Source organism: Callithrix jacchus, chromosome 3, assembly GCF_049354715.1.
Source record: "Callithrix jacchus isolate 240 chromosome 3, calJac240_pri, whole genome shotgun sequence".
In the NCBI taxonomy this organism is placed as follows: domain Eukaryota; kingdom Metazoa; phylum Chordata; class Mammalia; order Primates; family Cebidae; genus Callithrix; species Callithrix jacchus.
Window position 1 is genome coordinate 114,703,312 of NC_133504.1, and position 9,741 is coordinate 114,713,052.

Genomic DNA, 9,741 nt, shown 5'->3' on the forward strand with positions numbered 1-9,741 from the left:
GGTGAGGCTTCTCTGCATTTGGAAAGGGAAAAGAAGAATGGGAAGGACTGCATCTTGTGGTTTTAATACCAGCTCAGCCACAGCACAATAGAACACCAGGTAGACTTCTCTAAGTTTTTTGACTCTAGTTCCTGACTCCCAGATAGCACCTCTGGAGCCACCTGGGGCCTGGGGGACCTCACAACTCTGAAAGGAAGGACACATCTGGCTGGCTTTGCCACCAGCTAATTGTAGAGTCCCAGGGCCTTGAGCAAACATAGGCAATAGCCAGGAAGTGGTTACAGCAGGCCTTGGTGAGCCCCACTGCTGTGCTGGCTTCAGGTCTGACCCACTGCAGTCATAATGGCCACAGGGATGCTTGTGTCACTCCACCCCCAGGTTTATGTGTCTCAGAGCAAGGAGAGCGAGACTCCTTTTGTTTGGAAGAAAGTAAGGACATGGAACAGGAGTCTCTGCCTGATAATACAGATAATTCTTCCAGATTTTGTCCAAGGCTATCAAGGCAGTACCTCTATAAGTCTGCAAGAACACAGTGTGTTACTGGGATTGGGGTGCCCTCCAAAGCAGATACAGCTTACATCACAATATCCAAATACTTTCAAATATCTGGAAAGCCCTTCCAAGACAGATGGGTACAAATAAGCCCGGACAGTGAAGACTACAGTAAATACTTCACTCTTCAATGCCCAGACACTGAAGAACATTTACCAATATCAACACCATCCAGGAAAACATGACCTCCCAAATGAACTAAATAAGCCACCAGAAACCGATTCTGGAGAGAAAGAGATGTGTGACCTTTCAGACAGAAAATATCTGTGTTGAGGAAACTCAAAGAAATTCAAGATAACACAGAGAAGGAATTCAAAATTCTATCAGATCAATTTAACAAAAAGGTTCAAATAAAAATAAACAGATTCTGGAACTAAAAATGCAATTGGCATATGGAAGAATGCATTAGAGGCTTTCAGTAGCAGAACTGATCAAGCAGATGAAAGAATTAGTGAGCTTGAAGACAGGCTATTTGAAAATACACAGTCAGGGCTGGGTATGGTGGCTCATGCCTGTAATCCCAGCACTTCAGGAGGCTGAGGCAGAAGGATCACTTGAGCCCAGGAGTTTGAGACTAGCCTGGGCAATGTAATGAGACCCCCCTCTCTTAAAAAAATATAAAAAAACACAGCCAGATGAGACAAAAGAAAAAAGGATAAAAAACAATGAAGCATGCCTAAAGGATATAGAAAATAGCCTCAAAAGGGAAAATCCAAGAGTTTTTTGGCCTTAAAAAGGAGGTAGAGAAAGAGATAGGGGTAAGAAGTTTATTCAAAGGAATAACAGAGGACTTCCCAAATCTAGAGAAACATATCAATATCCAAATACAATAAGATATATACAAGAAGACACAAATACAAAGGCAGATTTAACCCAAAGAAGACTACCTCAAGACATGTAATAATCAAACTCCCAAAAGTCAAGGATAAATAAAAGATCCTAAAAGGAGCAAGAGAAAAAATACTAACATATAATGGAGCTCCAAGAAGTCTGGCAGCAGACTTTTCAGTGGAAACCTTACAAGCCAGGAGAAAATGGCATGACATATTTAAAGAGTTAAAGGCAAAAAACCTTTTACCCTAGAATAGTATATCCAGTGAAAATATCCCTGAAACATTAAGGAGAAATAAATACTTTCCCAGGCAAACAAAATCTAAGGGATTTTATCAACATCAGACCGAGCCTACAAGAAATGTTAAAGGGAGTACTTCAATCAGAAAGTAAAAGAAATTAATGAATAATAAATAACCATCCAAAAGTACAAAACTCAATAGGAAGTACACAGAAAGACACAGGATATTATAACACTGTAACTGTGGTGTGTAAACTACTCTAATCCTAAGTAGGAAGACTAAACGATGAACCGATCAAAAACAATAGCTACAACAGTTTTCAGGACATAGTATGATAAGATATAAATAAAAACAACAAAAAGTTAAAAAGCAGGAGGATGAAGTTAGGGCAAGTTTTTATTAGTTTTATTTTTGCTTTTTTGTTGTTTATGCAAATGGTGTTGTTATCACATTAAAATAATGGGTTATCAGATAGTATTTGCAAGCCTCATGGCAACTTCAAACCAAGAAACATAAAATGGATACACAAAAAATAAAAAGCTGGAAACTAAGTCATATCACCAGAGAAAATCACCGTTAGTAAAGGAAGACAGGAAGGAATGAAAGAAGGAAGACCACAAAACAATCAGAAAAAAAAAATGACAGGAGAAAGTCATTACTTATCAATAATAACACTGAATGTAAATAAACTAAACTCTCAATCAAAGACATCAATTGGCTGAATCAATGAAAAAAACAACACCCATAGATCTGTTGTCTACAAGAAACACATTTCACATATAAAGACACTCATAGACTGAAAGTAAAGGGATGGAAAAGCTATTCTGTGCTTTATGGAATTAATATTTCCATTAATGTTTCCATTAGCCAAAAAAGAGCTGGAGTCACTACACTTATATCAGGCAAATGGATTTTTTTTAAGCAACTATGCTGGCATCCTGGGGTAGTTAACACAGAGTTGGCATGAACCAAGGCCAGAATGCCAACCGAAAATAGATTTCAAGACAAAAAGAAGAGACCAAAAAAAAGTCACTATATCATGATAAAAGGGTCAGTTCAGCAAGAAGATATAACAATTTTAAATATATATGCACCCAACACTGGAGTACCCAGATATGTAAAGGAAATATTATTAAGAGCTAATGAGGTTGGGTGCGGGCTCATGCCTGTAATCCCAGCACTTTGGGAGGCTGAGGCAGGTGGATAACCTGAGGTCAGGAGTTTGAGATCAGCCTGGCCAACATGGCAAAACCCCATCTCTACTAAAAATACAAAAACAATGAGCTGGGCGTGGTGGTGCACACCTGTAGTCCCAGGTCCTTGGGAGGCTGAGACAGGAGAATTGCTTGAACTCAGGAGGTGGAGACTTCAGTGAACCAAGATCATGTCACTGCACTTCAGCCTTGGTGACAGACCCAGATTCCATCTCAAAAAAATAAAAAAAAAGAGCTAAAGAGAGAGTTAGGCCCCAAAACAATAATAGCTGAAGACTTCAACACCCCTCTTTCAGCACTGGACAGATCTCCCAGACAGAAAAATCAACAATGAAACATCATTTTTTTTTTCAATCTGCACAATAGATCAAATGGATCTAGTAGATAATTATAGAACATTTCATCCAATGGCTGTGGAATACACATGCCTTTCCTCAGCATATGGATCATTTTCAAGGACAGACCAATTTAATAAAAAATTTTAAAATTTCTGGAACAAACGCTAATGGAAGCACAACATACCAAAACCTATGGGATACAGCAAAAGCATTACTAAGAGGGAAGCTTATAGTTATAGTGCCTATATCAAAAAAGAGGAAAAACTTCCAATAAACAATCTAATGACGAATCCTAAAGAATTAGAGAAACAAGAGCAAACCAAATCCAAAATTAGTAGAAGAAATAATAAAGATCAGAGCAGCAATAAATGAAATTGGGCCAGACATGGTGGCTCACACCTGTAATCCCAGCACTTTGGAAGGCTGAGGTGGGTATATCATGAAGTCAGGAGATCCAGACCATCCTGACAAACACAGTGAAATCCCATCTCTACTAAAAATACAAAAAATAAGCCGGGCATGTTTTTAGTCCCAGCTACTCAGGAGGCTGAGGGAGGAGAATCGCTTGAACCTGGGAGACAGAGGTTGCAGTGAGCTGAGATCACACCACTGCACTACAGCCTGGGGGACAGAGCAGGACTCTGTTTCGAAAGAAAGAAAGAAAGAAAGAAAGAGAGAGAGAGAGAGAGAGAGAGAGAGAGAGAGAGAGAGAGAGAGAGAGAAGGAAAAGAAAGAAAGAGAGAAAGAGAGAGAGAGGAAGAACAAGAAGGAGGAGGAGGAGGAGGAGGAGGAGAGAAAAAAATGAAATGAGAATGAAGTAAATAATACAAAAGTCAATGAAACAAAAAGTTGGTTTTTTGAAAAGTTAAGCAAAATTGATCTCCTTTAGCCAGACTAAGAAAAAAAGAGATCTAAATTTACCTTCAGTATTGAAAATAATGCAAAGATGAAAAATACACAGCATAGCGAGTTGGTGTTATGTGTAAAGGGGAGAAGCCATACATGATTAAATCATTTGGCAGAAGAGATTTTCTGTATTTTGGTCTGCATTTTCACTTCTATGATCTTCAAAACACTCGCTTCACTTGTATTTGGGGAATGGTTGTGGTCTACAAATTTTGTAAGTACATGTTGTCCATTTGAAAGTCTGGTTATTTCTCAGCCATTGCAATTAGGTGACTTTCTACTTTCACAGCACTAATAACAATTAGCTTTTAAACTGTTTCACCATTAAGTAGCCTCATACACTTATTGCAGCCTTTTTGCAAGGGAACAATTTCACAGATCTCTTCCATTGTATGGTAAGCAATACAGCAAGAAGAAATGATATTCAGCTTCCCCAACACCAAATCTGTGTTAGTCAGGGTTCTCTAGAGAGACAGAACCAATTGGATATGATAGCAAATTTATTAGGGAACTTGGCTCATGCAATTATGTTGGCTGAAAAGACCCATGGTGAGGCCATCCAAAAGCTGGAGACCTTGAGATACAGGTCGCCTGGCTCAGTCCAACTCCAAAGGCCTCAGAACCAGGAAAGCCGATGGTATAACTCTCAGTCTGAGGCCAAAAGCCTCAGGACTTGGGCGCTACAGGTGTAAGTCCTGGAGTCCAAAGGTTGGCAAACCTGGAATTCTGATGTTCAAGACAGGAGAAAAGTCTGTCCCAGCTCCCAGAGAGAGACCAATTTGCCTTCTCTATTTCTTCTCTTTGGGACTCTGGTCGAGTAGTTGACACCCATTAACAATGAGCAGAAAAAATAATAATAAAATAAAATTTTAAAAAGCCAGGCACAGTGGCTCACACCTGTAATCCCAGCACTTTGGGAGGTTGAGGTGGGCTGATCACCTGAGGTCAGGAGTTCGAGACCAGCCTGGCCAACATGGTGAAACCCCATCTCTCAAAAATTAAATAAATAAAATAAAATAAAAACAGTGAGAACAGATCTTCCCCACTTAGTCCACTCAGGCTCACACTCTAACCTCTGGAAACATCCTCCCAGCTACATCCAAAATAATGCTTCTAGGTATTCCTTAATCCATTCAAGTTGACACCTAAAATTATGTCCACAGTCCACCCCCATCAATCTGGCACTCATTTCCATCCCCTTAAACCATACTTAATTTCCAAAAAAAGACAAGGTTATAGTTCTGCCTGACATGACATAACTAACATGATGCAACCATCCTGTGTACAACCAAAAAACACACTAATCCCCTTCCCCAGATTTTGGCTTTCAGGGTTTCAACACTGAGGATTTTAATCTTTTGGGACTGTAATTTTCAGGATTTTAGACATTAGAGATTTAGACTTTAGAGATTTTGAACTTTAAAGATTTTGACTTTTGGGGACATCAACATTTGGGGTTTGGAATTTGGGATTGTATCTTTCAGGTTTATGATTGGTACCAGTATTTCATCTACATTATCAAATTTGTGGGCATAGAGCTGCTTATTATATTTCTATATTATCCTAGTACTATTCATCAGCTCTATAGCAATGGGCCCTATTTCACTTCTGATATTAATCATTAGCCTTCTCTGTTTTAATCTTAGTTAGCCTGGCTAGAGTCTTACCAATTTCATTGATCTTCTCAAAAAATGGCTTTTGGTTTCATTGATGACTGCTCTAATCATCTCTAACTTTTATTATTTCTATGTATTTATTGTAATTATTTTATTTAATGTTAAATTTAAAAAATACTACTTAATAGAGTTTTGCCATATTGCCCAGGCTGGTCTTGAACTCCAGGGCTCAGGAAATCCACCCGAAGTGCTAGGACTACAGGCATTAGCCACCATGCCCAGCCAATTTTTATTATTTATTTTCTTTTTCGTATTTAATTTTCAATTCTCTTTCTAGTTTCCTAAAGTGGAAGCTTAGTTTATAGCTTTTAGGTCTTTCTTCTTTTCTAAAATATGCATTCAATGCTGTAAATTTTCCTCTAAGCACCGCTTTTGCTGGATTCCATAACTTTTGATAAGTTGTATTTTCATTTTTGGTTCAAAAATTTTTTTCTTTGATTTGTGTTGTGTCTTTTAATCTCCAAATATTTAGGGATTTTCAGCTTTCTGTTATTAATTTCTAGCTTAATTCCATTGTGAGCCAGCCATGGTGGCTCACACCTGTAATTCCAGCACTTTAGGATGCCAAGGCTGGCAGATCGCCTGAGCTCAGGAGTTCAAGACCAGCCACGGCCAATATGATGAAACCCCATCTCTATTAAAAATACAAAAATTAGCCTGGTGTGGTGATATGCACCTGTAATCCCAGCTACTTAGGTGGCTAAGGCAGGAGAATCACTTGAACCTGGGAGGCAGAGGTTGCAGTGAGCCGAGATTATGCCACAGCACTATAGCCTGGACAACAAGAACAAAACTCTGTCTCAAAAAAAGAAAAAGAAAAAGGAAATCCATTGTCATCATCTGAGAATATACAGTGTATAATTTCTATTCTTTTAAATTTTAAGGTGTGTTTTATGGCCCAGCTTGGTCTACCTCAGTGAATGCTCCATGTGAGCTGAGAATGACTCTGCTGTCACAGGATGAAGCAGTCTATAGATGTCAATTATATCCAATTGGCTGGTGGTGCTGTTGAGTTCAACAGTGTCCTTACTGATTTTCTCCTTGCTGGATCTGTCCTTTGCTGACAGGCATTGAAGTTAAGGTCTCCAATTATAATAGTGGATTCATCTATTTCTCCTTGCAGTTTTATCAGTTTCCACCTCATGTATTTTTTTGATACTCTGTTGTTGATACTCTGATTTTATTTTTAAATTTATTTTATTTATTTTGAGACAGAGTTTTACTCTGTTGCCCAGGCTGGAGTGAAGTGGCATGATCTCGGCTCACTGCCTCTGCCCCCAGGATTTGGGCGATTCTCCTGCCTCAGCCTCTTGAGTAGCTGGAATTAAAGGCATCTGCCACCATAACCGGCTAATTTTTTTATTTTTAGTAGAGATGGGGTTTCACCATGTAGCCAGGCTGGTCCTGAACTTCTTGACCTGAGGTGATCCACCCACCTCGTCCTCCCAAAGTGCTAGGATTACAGGTGTGAGCCATCCCAGAAACACTCTGGTTTTAAACAAGCATTTTATTATTCAGTTTCTCTCCTCTCTTGGCATAACAATTATAATCCTTTAAAAATGTTTTTATTGGTCGGGCGCGGTGGCTCAAGCCTGTAATCCCAGCACTTTGGGAGGCCGAGGCGGGTGGATCACGAGGTCAAGAGATCGAGACCATCCTGGTCAACATGGTGAAACCCTGTCTCTACTCAAAATACAAAAAATTAGCTGGGCATGGTGGCGCGTGCCTGTAATCCCAGCTACTCGGGAGGCTGAGGCAGGAGAATTGCCTGAACCCAGGAGGCGGAGGTTGCAGTGAGCCGAGATCGCGCCATTGCACTCCAGCCTGGGTAACAAGAGCGAAAGTCCGTCTCAAAAAAAAAAAAGTTTTTGTTTTTGTTTAGTGGTTGCTTTTCAGTTCGCAATATACATTTATAACTAATCTAGGTCAACTTTCAAATAACACTATACTGTTTCATGATAGTGCAGGTACTTCATAACAGGGTATTCCCAATTCCTTCGTCCCATGGTTTATACTTGTCATTCATTTCACTTATCCCTAGGCTGTAACTATCCACACAGTGTTGCTATAATTTCTTTAAATAAAGTTATCTACTAAATCAATTTAAAAATTTTTTGTTTTTTTTTCTTCCATTTGCTCTTCTCTTTGCTTTTCTCCTTAACATTTGAAGGATAATTTTGTTGAATAAAATCCTGTTTGTGATGTTTTTCTTTTAACATCTTAAATGTTTCCATTCTGCTCTTGCTTGCATTTCTGACAAGAAATATAATGTTATTCATGTTTCTCTATATGCATTTTTGTTTCTCTATATGCATTTTTTCTTCTGGCTTCTTTCAAGATTTTATGTTTTTGGTTTTCTAGTTTAGATATATGTCTAGGTGTCAATTTTTTGGTATTCTGCTTGGCTTTTTCTTAGCTTCCTGGACCTGTGGTTTAGTGTCTATTATTTTCAGAAAATTCTTAAACATTATTTCAGCTATTTCTGTTCTTCCTCTTTCTTTTCCTTCTGGTATCCTCATCGCACATGTGACACTTTTTATATTGTTCTCCAGTTCTTGGATATTCTGTTCCACTTTATTTCATTCCTTTTTCTCTTTGCATTTCAGTTTGGGAAGTTTCTACTGACATATTTTCAGGCTGTTTCTTTTCTTGGCCAAGTAGTCTAATGATAAGCCCATCAAAGGCATTTATTTCTGTGATAGTGTTTTTTATTTCTAGCATTTCAAATCTTGAGTTCTCATCTCTGTTTATATTACCTGTCTGTTCTTGAATGTCATCTACTTTTTTCCATTAGAGCCCTCAGAATGTTTTTAATCAGTTTTAAATTGCCGGCTCTGATCATTCCAGCACTCCTGCAAGATCTCAGTCTGGTTCAGGTGCTTGATATATCTCTTCAGATTGTGCTTTTTCTAATCTTTGAGAATGCTTTATAATTTTTTAGTTGAAATCCAGACATGATGTACCAGGTAATAGGTAATTAGACTTTTTTTTTTTTTTTTTTTTTAGACAAGAGTCTTGCTTTGTGTCCCTGGCTGGAGTGCAGTGGCACAATCTCGGCTCACTGCAAACTCTGCCTCCCAGGTTCAAGTGATTCTCCTGCGTCAGCCCCCCGAATAGCTGGGATTGCAGGCATGTGCCACCATACCCGGCTAACTTTTCTGTTTTTAGTAGAGAAACATGGGGTTTCACCATAGTACCCTGGCTAGTCTCAACTTCTGGTAACAGTGATCCATCTGCTTCAGCCTCCTGAAGTGGTGGTATTACAGGCATGAGCCACCATACCCGGCCAGTAATTAGGCTTTTAATATGAGGCTTTATATTGATTTGGGTAGATGGGCTGTATTTGAGGTTTACTGTAGCTGTCATCATTACCATTTTACTTTTTTATATATATTTATTTTTACCATTTAAGAAAATTTCCAAATAGTTAACATTTTAGTGTTCCTACCAATAACTGACCAGCAGCCTCTTCTCCCAGTAAGCTGATCTCAATTATGATTCTCTGTATTTGCCTGTCTCTCCAGGGTTTTGAGTGGTGGTTTGCCCTATGACTTTAATTCTTCCATGGATCTAAGAAAAACCATTGATATTCCAATCTGTTTAGTTTTTTGTTTGTTTGTTTGTTTTGCTGTAAGGAAGGATGTGATGACTTCCAAGATCCTTCCAGGTTGGAGCTGACACTGGAAACCACCTACCTACTTTTTTAAGCCCTTTTCCTATTTTTTTTTCTATAAAGCCCAGCTAAAACAACCCTCTGTGGAGCCTTCCCTGACTTCTCTCTGCTAATGAAGAGCTACTCTCTGTGTGCTCTAGTACTTGGAGCAAATGCAAGTAGTGAACTGTCTCTTGGCTCTTTGGATGCCTGGAGAATAGGCATTATGACTCATCTTTGTATTTTTAGCATATGGCATAAATCAATGTCTGCTGAATTGAAGAAAAAGGGAACAAAATACTCTTCGCTAACTAAAAACAAAAGTACTAC